Here is a 19,433-nt window from a genome sequence, read left to right on the forward strand (position 1 = left end):
ACCCCCCTTCATCCTGCCTTGCCTGCCCTGAGGCCCTGCTCCGCCTGTGGGGAGCAGTGAGAACCTTGGCCGCCATGACACTAGGCCTCAGCGGACTGCTAGCGGCGCTGGTGGCCCTTCACCAGACACCACAGGTGGCGTAGTCGTTAATCAGCCACTCAACCCGTAATTGCCCACACCATCTCTTTCTAATGTGACGGCCCTGAGCACGGGTCGGGCCCGGGCCACGGCTGCATCCCATCTCTTCAACGCAGGGCCCGACACCGAGTCCCCCAACACCCAGGGTAAAACACGGGCTTTCTGAGTAGAGGCGTCACAGTGTCTCTTTAAATGGAACCTGTCCGGACAATTTCACTAATAAAACTAGTAGTGTGGCTGTATAGGTACAACACTAAAAAACTCTACCTGCTATGTAGTAATCCAATGTCCCAAACACGGAGAAATCAAGCTCTGAAGATGTATGCAGATTAACTGGGAACTGAAGCCCCCCAGTATATCCCCCCAGTGCTTTTCTAGGCACTTGTTAAATTGTCCTGAAAGGTTGGGACACCAACAAAATACTGTATGTAAAATTTTTAGTGAAAACTTAGCGCTGTCATCTCTGAAAACATAAGGCAAGTTTCACACGAGAACAAAAATACAACAAACAGGGATCCTTGTAAAAATGTTGCAGAAGTGTGCGTTGGTGACCACCTCCTACTGTATGGGAGCACTGGTCACACATGCGCACTACACGTCCCATGATGCACAGATGACCTTCCTCCAGCCTTGACTAATCTAAAGCCACCCAGGGATGCCAGAAAGTAAGATTCACGCACCTCCGTCCAGCCGCCACCTACCACTGACCTGGATGCTGGATTGGAGTCCTGCAAATCGATCCGCTCCTCTGTAGTCCCACCCGTCCCTGATACAATCCTGTGCAGGTCTGCTGAATATCCCTCACTGGACGGCACGGTGGCTCAGTGGTTAGCACTGTACACGGTGGCTCAGTGGTCAGCACTGTACACGGTGGCTCAGTGGTCAGCACTGTACACGGTGGCTCAGTGGTTAGCACTGTACACGGTGACTCAGTGGTCAGCACTGTACACGGTGGCTCAGTGGTCAGCACTGTACACGGTGGCTCAGTGGTCAGCACTTTACACGGTGGATCAGTGGTTAGCACTGCAGCCTTGCAGCACTAGGGTCCTGGGTTCAAATCCCAGCAAGGACAACATCTGCAAGAAGTTTGTATGTTCTCCCCGTGTTTGCTTGGGTTTCCTCCAGGTTCTCTGGTTTCTTCCCACACTCCAAAGACTGATAGGGAATGTAGATTGTGAGCCCCAATGGGGACAGCGCCCATAATCTCTGTAAATTGTCTGAATTGTGAAGTGCTGCGGAATATGTTGGCGCTATATTAATAAAAAGATTATTATTATTAGTGCCCGTCTGACATCTCCTCCTGCCAGGGTAGAAAGAAATGGTAAATGGGTCTGGCTTGGGGATGTGGCTAAGGGCATGGTCAAAATGTGCACATTTTTCTGTTATGTAAAAGTTGGAAGGTTTGCAAGAGAGCAAGCTACTAGCACCTGCACATCGCTAAAGCAGCATTGATACTGCTGGTCCTGGCTAGCTAAAGTACTGTAGCTTTCAGATTATGTGATCAGTCACATGCCTAGCAGGAACTTTAATCTTGCAGCGTATACACAATGTGTGTGAGAGTGTAGTAGTGTTGTGTGTGTGTATATACAGCAGTGCTGAGTGCATGTACTGCGTATGCATCACTGATGTGCGTATGCTGCCGAGGACGGTTGCCTGTGAGTGTGTGCAGGAGGAAACTCCACTGTTGTGAGCCGGAGTTAACTTACACCTCATACTGAGAAGCTATATTATTATAATTATTATTTATTGTTATAGTGACATTTATTCCAATTGCTCTTTACATGTGAAAGAGGGGTATACATACAAAAACAATTACAATATTCTTGAACAAAGGGTGACGGCGACTGGTACAGGAGGAGCGAGGACCCTGCCCGCGAGGGCTCACAGTCTACAGGGGATGGGTGAGGATACAGTAGGTGAGGGTAGAGCTGGTCATGCAGGGGTATGGTGGAGCAAGGACCCTGCCCGCGAGGGCTCACAGTCTACAGGGGATGGGTGAGGATACAGTAGGTGAGGATAGAGCTGGTCATGCAGGGGTATGGTGGAGCGAGGACCCTGCCCGTGAGGGCTCACAGTCTACAGGGGATGGGTGAGGATACAGTAGGTGAGGATAGAGCTGGTCGTGCAGGGGTATGGTGGAGCGAGGACCCTGCCCGCGAGGGCTCACAGTCTACAGGGGATGGATGAGGATACAGTAGGTGAGGATAGAGCTGGTCATGCAGCGGTATGGTGGAGCGAGGACCCTGCCCGCGAGGGCTCACAGTCTACAGGGGATGGGTGAGGATACAGTAGGTGAGGATAGAGCTGGTCGTGCAGGGGTATGGTGGAGCGAGGACCCTGCCCGCGAGGGCTCACAGTCTACAGGGGATGGGTGAGGATACAATAGGTGAGGATAGAGCTGGTCATGCAGGGGTATAGTGGAGCGAAGACCCTGCCCGCGAGGGCTCACAGTCTACAGGGGATGGGTGAGGATACAATAAGTGAGGATAGAGCTGGTCGTGCAGGGGTATGGTGGAGCGAGGACCCTGCCCGCGAGGGCTCACAGTCTACAGGGGATGGGTGAGGATACAGTAGGTGAGGATAGAGCTGGTCATGCAGGGGTATGGTGGAGCGAAGACCCTGCCCGCGAGGGCTCACAGTCTACAGGGGATGGATGAGGATACAGTAGGTGAGGATAGAGCTGGTCATGCAGGGGTATGGTGGAGCGAGGACACTGCCCGCGAGGGCTCACAGGCTACAGGGGATGGGTGAGGATACAGTAGGAGAGGATAGAGCTGGTCATGTAGCGGTATGGTGGAGCAGTGGTTACTGCAGGTTGTAGGCTTGTCGGAAGAGGTGGGTCTTCAGGTTCTTTTTGGAGGTTTCCACGGTAGGCGAGAGTCTGATATGTTGGGGTAGAGAGTTCCAGAGTAGGGGGGATGCACGGGAGAAATCTTGTATGCGATTGTGGGAAGAGGAGATAAGAGGGGAGTAGAGAAGGAGATCTTGTGAGGATCGGAAGTTGCGTACAGGTAAGTACCGGGAGACTAGGTCACAGATGTATGGAGGAGACAGGTTGTGAATGGCTTTGTATGCCATGGTTAGGGTTTTGAACTGGAGTCTCTGGCGAATAGGGAGCCAGTGAAGAGATTGACAGAGAAGAGAGGCTGGGGAATAACGGGGGGACAGGTGGATAAGTCGGGCAGCAGATCTTAGGATAGATTGGAGGGGTGCGAGAGTGTTGGAAGGGAGGCCACAGAACAGGAGGTTGCAGTAGTTGAGGTGGGAGATGATGAAGGGCTTGCACTAGTGTATATGCAGATTCGTGGTTGAGGAATGTGCAGATCTGGGAGATATTTTTGAGTTGGACTCGGCAGGAAGTGGAAAGAGCTTCGATATGTGGTTTGAAGGAGATCAGAGTCCAGGGTTACCCCAAGGCAGCGAGCTTTCATTCACAAAGACAAGGTAGACAGCAACGTGTGCAGCTTCTTACATCAGCTCCTCTGGTATCTCCAGTATTAGATCAGATAATAAGGGTGAACCGCAGTGTGTGCAGCTTCTTCTTACTTCAGAACCACTGCTATCTCCAGTGTTAGATCAGATAAACATGTTATTCAGCAATATGAGAAGCATCTATTAACCTCAACACTCTTGGGATCTCCAGCATTAGATCAGATAGAGTGAAAATCACTGTGTGAGCAGCCTCTTCTTACCTCAGCACCCCTGGAATCTCCAATATTAGATCAGATAGACAAGGTGGATGCAGTGTGAGCAGCCTCTTCTTACCTCAGCACCCCTGGTATCTCCAGTATTAGATCAGATATACAGGATGAACAGCAGAGTGAGCAGCCTCTTCTTACCTCAGCACCCCTGGTATCTCCAGTATTAGATCAGAGATACAGGGTGGACAGCAGTGGGAGCAGCCTCTTCGTACCTCAGCACTCCTGGTATGTCCAGTATTACATCAGATAGATAGGGAGGACAGCAGTGTGAGCCGCCTCTTCTTACTTCAGCACCTCTAGTATCTCCAGTATTAGATCAGATAGACATGGTGGACAGCAGTGTGAGCAGTCTCTTCTTACTTCAGCACCTCTAGTATCTCCAATATTAGATCAGATAGACATGGTGGACAGCAGTGTGAGTAGTCTATTCTTACTTCAGCACCTCTAGTATCTCCAGTATTAGATCAGATAGACATGGTAGACAGCAGTGTGAGCGGCCTCTTATCTCAGCACTCCTGGTATCTCCAATATTAAATCAGATAGACAAGGTGGACAGCAGTGTGAGCAGCCTCTTACCTCAGCACTCCTGGTATCTCCCGTATTAGATTAGAAAGACAGGGAGGACAGCAGTGTGAGCAGCATCTTCCTACCTCAGTACATCTGGTATCTCCATTATTGGATCAGATATAATACAGGCTGGACAGCAGTGTGAGCGGCCTCTTCTTACCTCAGCACTCCCGGTATCTCCAATATTAGATCAGATAGACAAGGTGGAAGCAGTGTGAGCAGCTTTTTCTTACTTCAGCCCTTCTGGTATCTCCAGTATTAGATCAGATAGACATGGCGGACAGCAGTGTGAGCAGCCTCTTATTACGTCAGCACCCCTGGTATCTCCAGTATTAGATCATATAGACAGGGAGGACAGCAGTGTGAGCAGCATCTTCTTACCTCAGCACTCCTGGTATCTCCAGTGTTAGATCATATATACATATTATACAGCAGTATGAGCAGCCTGTATTAACCTCAACACTCCTGTGATCTCCAGTATTTGATCAGATAGGGTGAAAAGTAGTGTGAGCAGCCCCTTCTTACCTCAGCCCTCCTGGTATCTCCAGCATTAGATCAGATACACAAGGTGGACAGTACTGTGAGCAGCCTCTTCTTACCTCAGCCCTCCTGGTATCTCCAGCATTAGATCAGATACACAAGGTGGACAGTAGTGTGAGCGGCCTCTTCTTACCTCAGCACTCCTGGTATCTCCAGGATTAGATGAGATAGACAGGGAGGACAGGAGTGTGAGCAGCATCTTCCTACCTCAGTACCTCTGGTATCTCCATTATTGGGTCAGATATAATACAGGCTGGACAGCAGAGTGAGCAGCCTCTGCTTACCTCAGCACTCCTGGTATCTCCAGTATTAGATCAAATATATAGAGTGGACAGCAGTGTGAGCAGCATCGTCTTACCTCAGCACTCCTGGTATCTCCAGTATTAGATCAGATCTATCTGATCTAATACTAAGTGTGAGCAGCCTCTTCTTACCTCAGCCCTCCTGGTATCTCCAGTATTAGATCAGATCTATCTGATCTAATACTAAGTGTGAGCAGCCTCTTCTTACCTCAGCCCTCCTGGTATCTCCAGTATTAGATCAGATATACAGGGAGGACAGCAGTGTGAGCAGCCTCTTCTTACCTCAGCCCTCCTGGTATCTCCAGTATTAGATCAGATAGACAGGGAGGACAGCAGTGTGAACAGCCTCTTCTTACCTCAGCACCCCTGGTATCTCCAGTATTAGATCAGATAGACAGGGAGGACAGCAGTGTGAACAGCCTCTTCTTACTTCAGCACCCCTGGTATCTCCAGTATTAGATCAGATATACAGGGAAGCCAGCAATGTGTGCGGGCTCTTCTTACCTCAGCTTCTAAGGTATCTCAAGTATTAAATATCCATTAGGTACACATCTAGCTACATGTGGGGGGGGGGGGGAGGGGTCAATCTTCTTACTGCACTGCACCTATCCTAATATTCAAAGACATGCATCATTCATTGTCATCAAGCAGCCACCTTTATAATTGTGACTTTCTAATTGAAAATATTTCCGATTTTATGTATGATTACATTTTACTTTAGTTATCTTTTAGTATTCTCGGAGAACCCTTTAATGTACAATGAAAAAATGTAAAATGAATGAACAAAAGCGAAATCTAAATCCCATCAATATTTGGTGTGAATGTGAAAATGAGTCCTGCTTCTGGTAGAATCATAAAAAAAATCCCCTTTAATTAAAAAAAATTGTTAAAATTCCATACAAATAGATTTGGGAAGCAGGAAAGCACACGGGCATGTGCTTACCTGCTCCAAAGTCTATTTGTGTCACGGGTGTGTCAGAAGTAACAGACAGTCGCCCTGCAGATGGTTGCAGGAGATCTCTACGTTTGGCATTGCAGTCATCTTCTTAGAGACTGTCGCTAGGACCCATCGGCTACCTTCCTCTGGCTAATTAACACTCTGCCTGGGAGTATAAATACCTGCTATGTTTCAGAGGGAGGTGCTGGCAATATTAATTATTCCTTGAGAAGGCTTTAGCAAGAGCAGTACCTATCCCTCTCTGGAGCTGGAGAACGTTTGCACATTTGTCTGGAATCATCTAAAGCTAAGCAATTTCCCCCTGTTTGTGTACCCTTGTTGTCTATAGTGTTTAGTAGTGTTGAGCATTCCGATACTGAAATATCGGGTATCGGCCGATATTCGCGGTATCGGAATTCCGATACTTAATTCCGATACTTTTAGAATATCGAATACCGGAATCGGAAGTTCCCATAATGCCTGCGCTCTGCAGTGTCTCTGAAGGATGACAAGCTGGATGGCAGAGCTCAGCTGAGATCCAGCCTGTCATCAGAATGCCATCCCAGCGGGAGAGAATTCTCCTGATTGTTTAAAAGCCGGCGGGCGGTAAAAAGCCGCCGGCTTTTAAACAATCACACAGCCCCATACTGCTTCCCCGCAGCCTCCCACCCCGATCCTCCGCTCCCCTCGCCACCTCCCATCCCGATCGTAAGTTAGGACCGGGCGGGGAGCGCAGCACCAAGGAGCGGGGAGCGAAGGACCCGGGCGGGGAAGCTGGCAGTGAAAAGACTTCACCGCCGGCTTTCCCGTTCTGTGCTGCGCTTTCCCGCCGGTTATTTCAAATGAACAGCTGAGGTATCAGGTGATGCTGATCAGCTGTTCATTTGAAGTAGCCGCGGTGCCCTCAGAGGGTTCACGTGAGTTCATGCTTGACTGCATTGCATGAACTCACATGAACTTTCCCACGGCCGCACAGGTCAGCCTCACCTCCCAGACCCATCATGATTGGTGTGTGTGGGTGTCTGTGCGGTGTGCGTGGTGTCTGTGCGATGTGTGCGGGTGTGCGCGGTGTCTGTGCGATGTCTGCGGGTGTGTGCGTGCAGGCAAACATAGGCCGATGTGACACTACTACTCCCATCCGCCTATGTCTGTCCCCCGTCCACTTGTGCCAGCAGGATCAGCTTGATGGGAGCAGTAGTTCCCATCAGCCTGATCCTGCTATTTAAACTGCCCCATATGTTATTTTGGCCCTATACATGTTTTATTTTTTTAGGCCCCCATATTTTTTTTTTGTTTTTGGTCCCCAATAAATTTTAAATACATGTCATTGGTGGCCAGTGGTTACCTAAAATAAATTAGTTCATACATTACCTGTCCCCGCCGATCGCCACCTAAAATAAAGTAAAAAATAAAAAAATACACCTATACTCACCTAGACACCTAATTCCCCGAAGCCATCGATCTCCTGTAATAAAATATAAAATAATAAACCACAACCTTATCCTTACCCCTCCGTAGTAGTCCACGAGTGTCCCACGATGATCTCCAGTTTAGAGCAGCCACATAGAATGTGACCGCTCTGAACCGCTGCCGCCGCTACAATGACGGGGCCGTAAAGCAGCTCCGTCATTGCATAAGCGGGTTCGCCGGAGTTCAGGCAGCGCTGCTCCGGTTAGCTGCTTTACAGCCCCGCTGTACCGAGAGAAATTCCCACGATACAGCAGTGCCGTAAAGGAGGTCTCCGGAGCTGCGCTGCCTGAATGAATGCACTCCGGTGACCTCAGTCAGTGGCTCCCGCTGCCGCCACTAGAATGACGGGGCCGTAAAGCAGCCCCGTCATTACATAAGCTGGTTCGCCGGAGTTCAGGCAGCGCTGCTCCGGTTAGCTCCTTTACGGCCCTGCTGTATCGTGAGAAATTCCCACGGTACAGCAGTGCCGTAAAGGAGGTCTCCGGAGCTGCGCTGCCTGAATGCACTCCGGTGACCTCAGTCAGTGGCTCCCGCTGCCGGGAGCGGACGTGTTCCCGGCAGCGTGAGCTTACAGCAGCCATGCACAGCTGTCACCATCTCCAGATGTGACAGCTGTGCATGGGAGATCAGCGCAGGAACGTGGACAGGTAACTATTTTTTTTTAGTAAACTAAGAATTAAATAAAATGGTGTGTTTTATTTCAAATAAATAATTTTTTTTCTGGGTGTAGTGTGTGTTTTATTTTTAACACTTTGTAGGTTAGTAATGGGGGTGTCTTATAGACGCCCATCATTACTAACCTGGGCTTCATGGCAGCTGGCGCTGACATGAACCCCACCACTATTACCCCACTGCCACCGCACCAGGGCAGCGTGGAAGAGCGAGGCTAAGCGCCAGAATTGGCGCATCCTATGGATGCGCCATTTCTGGGGTGGCTGACGGCTGGTGTTTCTAGCCTGGGAGGGGGCCAATATTCATGGCACCCTTCCTGGGCTATTAATATCAGCCCCCAGCTGTCTGCCTAGCCTTTGCTAGCTATTAAAATAGGGGGGGACCCCACGTCATTTTTTGGGGGGGGGGGTTCCCATTTTAATAGCTAGTAAAGGCTAGGTATTCAGCTGGGGGCTGATATTAGTAGCCTGGGAAGCTCCGTGGGTATTACCCCCTTCCCAGGCTTCAAACATCTGCCCCAGCCGTCTGCTTAACCTCCGCTAGAGACTAAAATTATGGGGGATCCCACGCCAATTTTATTTTTAATAAATCATTTATTTTAACACTAAATGACATTTGAGGAGTTAATAAAGATGCAGTCCCTAAATTATTATTTATTTTTTAATTTTTCCCAAAAATTTTGACGTGGGCTTTGCCATATTTTTGTATGCCAGCCAGGTACAGCATCCAGGAACGGGCTGCCCCCAACTCCCAGGTGCCTATTTGTACCTGGCCGGACACAACAATATAGGGAAGCCCTTTTTTTAAAATTATTTCATGAAATAATTAAAAAAAAATTGACGTGGGGCTTCGCCCTGTTTTTGTGTCCAGCCAGGTACAACTAGGCAGCTGGGGGCTGGAATCTGCAGCGCAGGGAGGCCCAAGCTTTCTGGGCCACCCCCGCTGCAAATTGCAGTCCGCAGCCACCCCGGAAAATGGCGCGTTCATAGAAGCGCCATCTTCTGGCGCTGTACCCAACTCATCCAGGGCCCTGGTGCGGTGGCTCACTGGGTAATAAAGGGGTTAGGGCCAGCTTGGCATTATCAGCTGGCCCTAAGCCCGAAATTTATGGGGTCACGCCAATATTAGACATGACCGCCATGAATTTCTAGTAAAGTATTTAAAAAAAACACAACACCCAGAAAAAAGTCCTTTAATTGAAATAAACACACAATTCTTTATTGTTCTAAATTAAACCATACTTACCATCACGCCCATTCCAGCTGAAGCCAACGATCTCCGGCAATAAAAGAAAAATAATAAACCAACATCATCCTAACCTTTCCATGGTTCCCACGACAGCTTCAGCTCTGCTACATCGAGATGACAGGCTGGACCGCAGCAGAACGCTGCCATCCAGCCTGTCATCCCGTAGACACCGAGAAGCGCAGGCATGCTTGCGCTCTTCAGTGTCTCTCTGTGACGGCATCCAGATGAGCCGAGTTCATGTCCAATGAACTCGGCTCACCTCATGCACGTCACTGACAGCGTGGGAAAATTCTCCTGCACTCAGCGCTTCAGCGTGAGAATTTTCCCACGCTGTCAGTGACGTGCATGAGGTGAGTTCATGTCCAATGAACTCAGCTCACCTCATGTATGTCACTGACAGCGTCGGAAAATTCTCCTGCACTCAGCGCTTCAGCGTGCAAATTTTCCCACGCTGTCAGTGACGTACATGAGGTCAGCTGAGTTCATTGGACATGACCTCGGCTCATCTTTATGCCGTCACAGCGAGACACTGAGGAGCACAAGCATGCCTGCGCTTCTCAGTGTCTGCGGGATGACAGGCTGGATGGCAGCGTTCTGCTGCGGTCCAGCCTGTCATCTCGATGTAGCAGAGCTGGAGCCGTCATGGGAACCATGGAAAGGTAAGGATGAGGTTGCTTTATTATTTTTCTTTTATTGCAGGAGATCGTTGGCTTCAGCTGGAATGGGCGTGATGGTAAGTAGAGTTTAATTTAGAACAATAAAGAATTGTGTGTTTATTTCAATTAAAGGACTTTATTCTGGGTGTTTGTGTTTTTTTTAACTTTGACTATGGGGTTAGTAATGGGGGTGTCTTATAGACGCCTCTCCATTACTAACCTGGGCTTGATGTCAGCTGGCATTATAAGCTGACATCAACCCCAGCCCTATTACCCCACTGCCACCGCTACAGGGCAGTGGGAAGAGCGAGGCTAAGTGCCAGAATTGGCACATCCTATGGATGCGCCATTTCTGGGGCGGCTGACGGCTGGTGTTTCTAGCCTGGGAGGGGGCCAATATTCATGGCACCCTTCCTGGGCTATTAATATCAGCCCCCAGCTGTCTGCCTAGCCTTTGCTAGCTATTAAAATAGGCGGTACCCCACGTCATTTTTTTGGGGGGGTCCCCCATTTTAATAGCTAGTAAAGGCTAGGTATTCAGCTGGGGGCTGATATTAGTAGCCTGGGAAGCTCCGTGGGTATTACCCCCTTCCCAGGCTTCAAACATCTGCCCCAGCCGTCTGCTTAACCTCCGCTAGAGACTAAAATTATGGGGGATCCCACGCCAATTTTATTTTTAATAAATCATTTATTTTAACACTAAATGACATTTGAGGAGTTAATAAAGATGCAGTCCCTAAATTATTATTTATTTTTTAATTTTTCCCAAAAATTTTGACGTGGGCTTTGCCATATTTTTGTATGCCAGCCAGGTACAGCATCCAGGAACGGGCTGCCCCCAACTCCCAGGTGCCTATTTGTACCTGGCCGGACACAACAATATAGGGAAGCCCTTTTTTTAAAATTATTTCATGAAATAATTAAAAAAAAATTGACGTGGGGCTTCGCCCTGTTTTTGTGTCCAGCCAGGTACAACTAGGCAGCTGGGGGCTGGAATCTGCAGCGCAGGGAGGCCCAAGCTTTCTGGGCCACCCCCGCTGCAAATTGCAGTCCGCAGCCACCCCGGAAAATGGCGCGTTCATAGAAGCGCCATCTTCTGGCGCTGTACCCAACTCATCCAGGGCCCTGGTGCGGTGGCTCACTGGGTAATAAAGGGGTTAGGGCCAGCTTGGCATTATCAGCTGGCCCTAAGCCCGAAATTCATGGGGTCACGCCAATATTAGACATGACCGCCATGAATTTCTAGTAAAGTATTTAAAAAAAACACAACACCCAGAAAAAAGTCCTTTAATTGAAATAAACACACAATTCTTTATTGTTCTAAATTAAACCATACTTACCATCACGCCCATTCCAGCTGAAGCCAACGATCTCCGGCAATAAAAGAAAAATAATAAACCAACATCATCCTAACCTTTCCATGGTTCCCACGACAGCTTCAGCTCTGCTACATCGAGATGACAGGCTGGACCGCAGCAGAACGCTGCCATCCAGCCTGTCATCCCGTAGACACCGAGAAGCGCAGGCATGCTTGCGCTCCTCAGTGTCTCTCTGTGACGGCATCCAGATGAGCCGAGTTCATGTCCAATGAACTCGGCTCACCTCATGCACGTCACTGACAGCGTGGGAAAATTCTCCTGCACTCAGCGCTTCAGCGTGAGAATTTTCCCACGCTGTCAGTGACGTGCATGAGGTGAGTTCATGTCCAATGAACTCAGCTCACCTCATGTATGTCACTGACAGCGTCGGAAAATTCTCCTGCACTCAGCGCTTCAGCGTGCAAATTTTCCCACGCTGTCAGTGACGTACATGAGGTCAGCTGAGTTCATTGGACATGACCTCGGCTCATCTTTATGCCGTCACAGCGAGACACTGAGGAGCACAAGCATGCCTGCGCTTCTCAGTGTCTGCGGGATGACAGGCTGGATGGCAGCGTTCTGCTGCGGTCCAGCCTGTCATCTCGATGTAGCAGAGCTGGAGCCGTCATGGGAACCATGGAAAGGTAAGGATGAGGTTGCTTTATTATTTTTCTTTTATTGCAGGAGATCGTTGGCTTCAGCTGGAATGGGCGTGATGGTAAGTAGAGTTTAATTTAGAACAATAAAGAATTGTGTGTTTATTTCAATTAAAGGACTTTATTCTGGGTGTTTGTGTTTTTTTTAACTTTGACTATGGGGTTAGTAATGGGGGTGTCTTATAGACGCCTCTCCATTACTAACCTGGGCTTGATGTCAGCTGGCATTATAAGCTGACATCAACCCCAGCCCTATTACCCCACTGCCACCGCTACAGGGCAGTGGGAAGAGCGAGGCTAAGTGCCAGAATTGGCACATCCTATGGATGCGCCATTTCTGGGGCGGCTGACGGCTGGTGTTTCTAGCCTGGGAGGGGGCCAATATTCATGGCACCCTTCCTGGGCTATTAATATCAGCCCCCAGCTGTCTGCCTAGCCTTTGCTAGCTATTAAAATAGGCGGTACCCCACGTCATTTTTTTGGGGGGGTCCCCCATTTTAATAGCTAGTAAAGGCTAGGTATTCAGCTGGGGGCTGATATTAGTAGCCTGGGAAGCTCCGTGGGTATTACCCCCTTCCCAGGCTTCAAACATCTGCCCCAGCTGTCCGCTTAACCTCCGCTAGAGACTAAAATTATGGGGACCCCCACGCCAATTTTTTTTTAAATAAATCCTTTATTTTAACACTAAATGACAAGTACAGTAATCAACACTGTCACTGTACTTCATATATATGTGACTGACATGTTTCTATCTAATCTATGTGTGATGCTCTATTCTTTCTGTTGTAAATTGTCGGGTACCGGTGTATGCCGCTGCTGAATTGCCGGCTTTTCGCGTAATACATTCTACATTATTCTTAGTTGTTTTCCTTCATGTAGAATTAACCTACAAGGAAAGAAAGGGTTTATTTTCATTCCGATATTTCTGTCCCATTGACTTGCATTGGTTTCCGGTATCGGAATCGGCGATATCCGATACTTTTTGGGTATTGGTCCGATCCAATCCGATACGATATTTCCTGATATCGGAAGGTATCGCTCAACACTAGTGTTTAGTGGAGATCGACTAGTGCTCATCTCCTCCCCTTAGCCATACGCCAGGGAAAGATAGGGCGAGGCACGCGTGTGGCGATTGGTGAAGAGCCAATATAGGGACGTTAGGGGAGACAGGGTGACGCTAAATCAACCTAGGAGGTCTCCACTCCACCCCTTTCCCTAGAGTCTGGGCTCCCTTTCCCTCTTCCCTTTGTGTTGCACTAAGTCTTTCCCACACCTGGTGTCACAATTTGTATGGAATTTTAAAACATTTTTGAATTAAAGGCGATTTTTTTTTATGATGCTATCAGAATCTGGAGTCCTTTTCGCATTCATTGTCTACACGCTGGTCAGAGCATTGTTTGTGAACACTGGACTTTATTATACGGTTAGCTGACTTTTGTACTAAATATTTGGTGTGAGCGCCTTTAATTTCAGAACTGCATGAAAGCATAAATTCCGGATCATCACTTCCAGGACTCATCTTTACACTAAAGATAGCTCTTAATGACATAGACTGTATGTTTGGAGTCGTTGTCCTCCTGCAGAATAAATTTGGAGCCACGCAGACGCCTCCTGATGGTATTGCATGATGGGTAAGTAAGTATCTTACTGTATTTATCAGTACTTAAGACACCACTAATCTTGTCCAAATGTTCAACATCATTTGCTGAAATGCAGCTCAAAGCTTCCAAGCACCTTCCATCATGCTTCACTGTTGCCTGCAGACACTCATCATAGTGCCGCTCTCCAGACCTTCGGCGAACAAACTTCCTTTTGTTAGAGCCAAATACACTGCTCAAAAAAATAAAGGGAACACTTAAACAACAGAATATAACTCCAAGTAAATTAAACTTCTGTGAAATCAAACTGTCCACTTAGGAAGCAACACTGATTGACAATCAATTTCACATGCTGTTGTGCAAATGGAATAGACAATAGATGGAAATTATTGCCAATTATCAAGACACCCTCAATAAAGGAGTGGTTCTACAGGTGGGGACCACAGACCACATCTCAGTACCAATGCTTTCTGCTGATGTTTTGGTCACTTTTGAATGTTGGTTGTGCTTTCACACTCGTGGTAGCATGAGAAGGACTCTACAACCCACAGAAGTTGCTCAGGTAGTGCAGCTCATCCAGGATAGCACATCAATGCGAGCTGTGGCAAGAAGGTTTGCTGTGTCTGTCATCGTAGTGTCCAGAGGCTGGAGGCGCTACCAGGAGACAGGTCAGTACACCAGGAGACGTGGAGGGGTCCGTAGGAGGGCAACAACCCAGCAGCAGGAGCACTACCTCCGCCTTTGTGCAAGGAAGAACAGGAGGAGCACTGCCAGAGCCCTGCAAAATGACCTCCAGCAGGCCACAAATGTGCATGTGTCTGCACAAACGGTTAGAAAACAACTCCATGAGGGTGGTATGAGGGCCCGACGTCCACAGATGGGGGTTGTGCTCACAGCCCAACACCATGCAGGACGCTTGGCATTTACCACAGAACACCAGGATTGGCAAAGTCGCCACTGGCGCCCTGTGCTCTTCACAGATGAAAGCAGGTTCACACTGAGCGCATGTTTCTATAAAAGGATGAGAATGGGGGCGCAATAGTGCTGTTACCCAGGCAAACAATATTATATAAGTGAAAATATGCTTACCTTGCGGGGTTGTGTCATGCACAACTCATATACAGTGGTGGCCAATAGTATTGGCACCCCTGCAATTCTGTCAGATAATGCTCAGTTTCTTCCTGAAAATGATTGCAATCACAAATTCTTTGGTCTTATTATCTTCATTTAATTTGCTTGCAAGGAAAAAACACAAAAGAGAATGAAGCAAAAATCAAATCATTGATCATTTCACACAAAACTCCAAAAATGGGCCAGACAAAAGTATTGGCACCCTCAGCCTAATACTTGGTTGCACAACCTTTAGCCAAAATAACTGCGAACAACCGCTTCCGGTAACCATCAATGAGTTTCTTACAATGCTCTGCTGGAATTGTAGACCATTCTTCTTTGGCAAACTGCTCCAGGTCCCTGATATTTGATGGGTGCCTTCTCCAAACTGCCATTTTGAGATCTCTGCACAGTTGTTCTATGGGATTCAGGTCTGGACTCATTGCTGGCCACCTTAGAAGTCTCCAGTGCTTTCTCTCAAACCATTTTATAGTGCTTTTGGAAGTGTGTTTTGGCTCATTGTCCTGCTGGAAGACCCATGACCTCTGAGGGAGACCCAGCTTTCTCACACTGGGCCCTACATTATGCTGCAAAATTTGTTGGTAGTCTTCAGACTTCATAATGCCATGCACACGGTCAAGCAGTCCAGTGCCAGAGGCAGCAAAGCAACCCCAAAAAATCAGGGAACCTCCACCATGTTTGACTGTAGGGACCGTGTTCTTTTCTTTGAATGCCTCTTTTTTTTCCTGTACACTCTATGTTGATGCTTTTTCCCAAAAAGCTCTACTTTTGTCTCATCTGACCAGAGAACATTCTTCCAAAACGTTTTCGGCTTTCTCAGGTAAGTTTTGGCAAACTCCAGCCTGGCGTTTTTATGTCTTGGGGTAAGAAGTGGGGTCTTCCTGGGTATCCTACCATACAGTCCCTTTTCATTCAGACGCCGACGGATAGTACTTGTTGACACTGTTGTACCCTCGGACTGCAGGGCAGTTTGAACTTGTTTGGATGTTAGTCGAGGTTCTTTATCCACCATCCGCACAATCTTGCGTTGAAATCTCTCGTCAATTTTTCTTTTCCGTCCACATCTAGGGAGGTTAGCCACAGTGCCATGGGCTTTAAAGTTCTTGATGACACTGCGCACGGAAGACACAGGAACATTCAGATCTTTGGAGATGGACTTGTAGCCTTGAAATTGCTCATGCTTCCTCACAATTTGGTTTCTCAAGTCCTCAGACAGTTCTTTGGTCTTCTTTCTTTTCTCCATGCTCAATGTGGTACATACAAGGACACAGGACAGAGGTTGAGTCAACTTTAATCCATGTTAACTGGCTGCAAGTGTGATTTAGTTATTGCCAACACCTGTTAGGTGCCACAGGTAAGTTACAGGTGCTGTTAATTACACGAATTAGAGAAGCATCACATGATTTTTCAAACAGTGCCAATACTTTTGTCCACCCCCTTTTTTAGGTTTGGTGTGGAATTGTATCCAATTTGTCTTTAGGACAATTCTTTTTGTGTTTTTTCATTGAAGACAAATTAAATGAAGATAATAATACCAAATAATTTGTGATTGCAATCATTTTCAGGAAGAAACTGAGTATTATCTGACAGAATTGCAGGGGTGCCAATACTTTTGGCCACCACTGTACTAAGTGTAAGAGAGGGCTGCTGGAGACACCAAACCTTGGTGGTTCGCAATGTAAAGGAAAGATGAAAGGTGTCGGTAATTCCGCGCTCCTCCGTTCGTACAGATGATACAGAATCCAGTACTTGCGTTGTAGATTTATTCTCTTAACCCCTTTCCGACATGGTCAGTAATAGTACACCCCAGGCCATCACCCCCGGTTCAGCGCGGGCTCCGGCGCTGAGCCTGCACTGAACCGGGCACATGTCAGCTGATTATTACAGCTGACATGTGCCCACAACAGCCGCGGGTAAAATCGCGATCCACCCGTGGCTGTTAACATGTTAAATGCTGCTATCACTCTCTGACAGCGGCATTTAACATCGCCACGTTGGAAGCGCGGCATTAACCCCGCCCATCAGTGACCCCGTCACGTGATCGCGGGTCACCGATGGGTGGTCATGACAACCCTGGGTCTGCAGCAGACCCCAGTGGTTGTCATGTAAAGATTACTATGAGCGCCACCTAGTGGTCGGCGCTCATAGTACAGGACCATTTCTGCTACATAGAGGTGATCTGCTGATCATCTCTATGTAGCAGAGGCGATCAGGTAATTGCTGCTTCTAGTCTCCTATGGAGACTATAGAAGCAAGCAAAAAGTTAAAAAAAATGTTTTAAAAATATTAAAAAAATATATTAAAGTTTAAATCCCCCCCCTTTCGCCCCATTCAAAATAAAATAAAAAATAAACCCCACATAGACATATTTGGTATCGCCGCGTTCAGAATCGCCCGATCTATCAATATAAAAAAAGAATTAATCCAATCGGTAAACGACGTAACGATAAAAAAAAATTCCAAACGCCAGAATTACTTTTTTGGGGTCGCCGCAACATTGCAATAAAATGCAATAACAGGCGATCAAAACATCGGATCTACCCCAAAATGGTATCAATAAAAACTTCAGCTCGGCACGCAAAAAATAAGCCCTCACCCGGCCCCAGATCCCGAAAAATGGAGACGCTACAGGACTTGGAAAATGGCGCCATTTTTTTTTTTTTTTTTTTTTTTTTTTAGCAAATTTTGGATTTTTTTTCACCACTTAAATAAAAAAGAACCTATAGATGTTTGGTGTCTACGAACTCATAATGACCTGGAGAATAATAATGGCAGGTCAGCTTTAGCATTTAGTGAACGTGGAAAGAAAAATAAACAACTGTGGAATTGCATTTTTTTTGCAATTTCACCGCACTTGGAATTTTTTTCCCCTTTTCCCGTACACAATATGGTAAAACCAGTGATGGCGTTGAAATGTACAACTCGTCCCACAAAAAATAAGCCCCCACACGGCCATATTGACCGGAAAATTTAAAAGGCTACGGCTCTGGGAAGAAGGAGGGCAAAAAAATGAAAATGCAAAAACGGAAAATCCCAAGGTCGCGAAGGGGTTAGCAAGAAAACTAAAATGACTTAAGATGATGTCTGTCTGTTCAATTGGTTTCATCTGGCTGGTGTGAACTGTACTTGAAGTGCCCATCTGACCCAGGAGACGCTTTTTGAAGAATGGCTCATAAATATTGAAACCAATTGAACAGACAGACATCATCTTAAGTCATTTTAGTTTTCTTGTTAAAAGAATAAATCCACAACACAAGTACTGGATCATCTGTATGAACGGAGGAGCGCGGAATTACCCACACCTTCCATCTTTCTTTTACACTGAGCACATGTGACAGACGTGACAGAGTCTGGAGATGCCATGGAGAGCGATCTGCTGCCTGCAACATCCTTCAGCATGACCGGTTTGGCAGTGGGTCAGTAATGGTGTGGGGTGGCATTTCTTTGGAGGGCCGCACAGCCCTCCATGTCCGCTCCAGAGGTAGCCTGACTGCCATTAGGTACCGAGATGAGATCCTCAGACCCCTTGTGAGACCATATGTTGGTGCGGTTGGCCCTGGGTTCCTCCTAATGCAGGACAATGCCAGACCTCATGTGGCTGCAGTGTGTCAGCAGTTCCTGCAAGATGAAGGCATTGAAGCTATGGACTGGCCGCCCGTTCCCCAGACCTGAATCCGATTGAGCACATCTGGGACATCATGTCTCGCTCCATCCACCAACGTCATGTGATCGCGAGTCACCAATGCGCGGGCATGACAACCCGGGGTCTGCAGCAGACCCCTGTGGTTGTCCTGTCTCACTCGCTATGAGCGCCACCCAGTGGTCGGCGCTCATAGCAAGTGAGCATTTCTGCTACACAGGGGCGATCTGCTCATCGCCTGTGTGTAACAGATACGATCAGATAACTGCAGCTTGTAGTCTCCCATGGAAACTATTGAAGCAAGCAGAAAGTGGAAAAAAATGTTTTTAAAAATATAAAAAATATATAAAAGTTTAAATCCCCCCCCTTTCGCCCCATTCAAAATAAAATAATAAAAAAAAACACATATACATATTTGGTATCATTGCGTTCAGAATCACCAAATTCATCAATATAAAAAAAAAAATTATCTGATCGATAAATGGCGTATTGAGAAAAAAATTCTAAACGCCAGAATTACAGTTTTTTTGGTCATCGCAACATTGAAATAAAATGCAATAACGGGCGATCAAAACATCGGATCTACCCCAATATGATATCAATAAAAACATCAGCTCGACACACAAAAAATAAGCCCTCACCCGGCCCCAGATCCCGAAAAATGGAGACTCTACGGGTCTCAGAAAATGGCGCTATTTTTTATTTTTTATAGCAAACTTTGGATTTTTTTCACCACTTAAATATAAAAGAACCTATAGATGTTTGGTGTCTATAAACTCGTAATGACCTGGAGAATAATGATGGCAGGTCAGCTTTAGC

The sequence above is a fragment of the Phyllobates terribilis genome, unplaced genomic scaffold, assembly GCF_046119375.1.
Source record: "Phyllobates terribilis strain yellow unplaced genomic scaffold, ASM4611937v1 Scaffold_7__3_contigs__length_470593459, whole genome shotgun sequence".
Lineage (NCBI taxonomy): Eukaryota > Metazoa > Chordata > Amphibia > Anura > Dendrobatidae > Phyllobates > Phyllobates terribilis.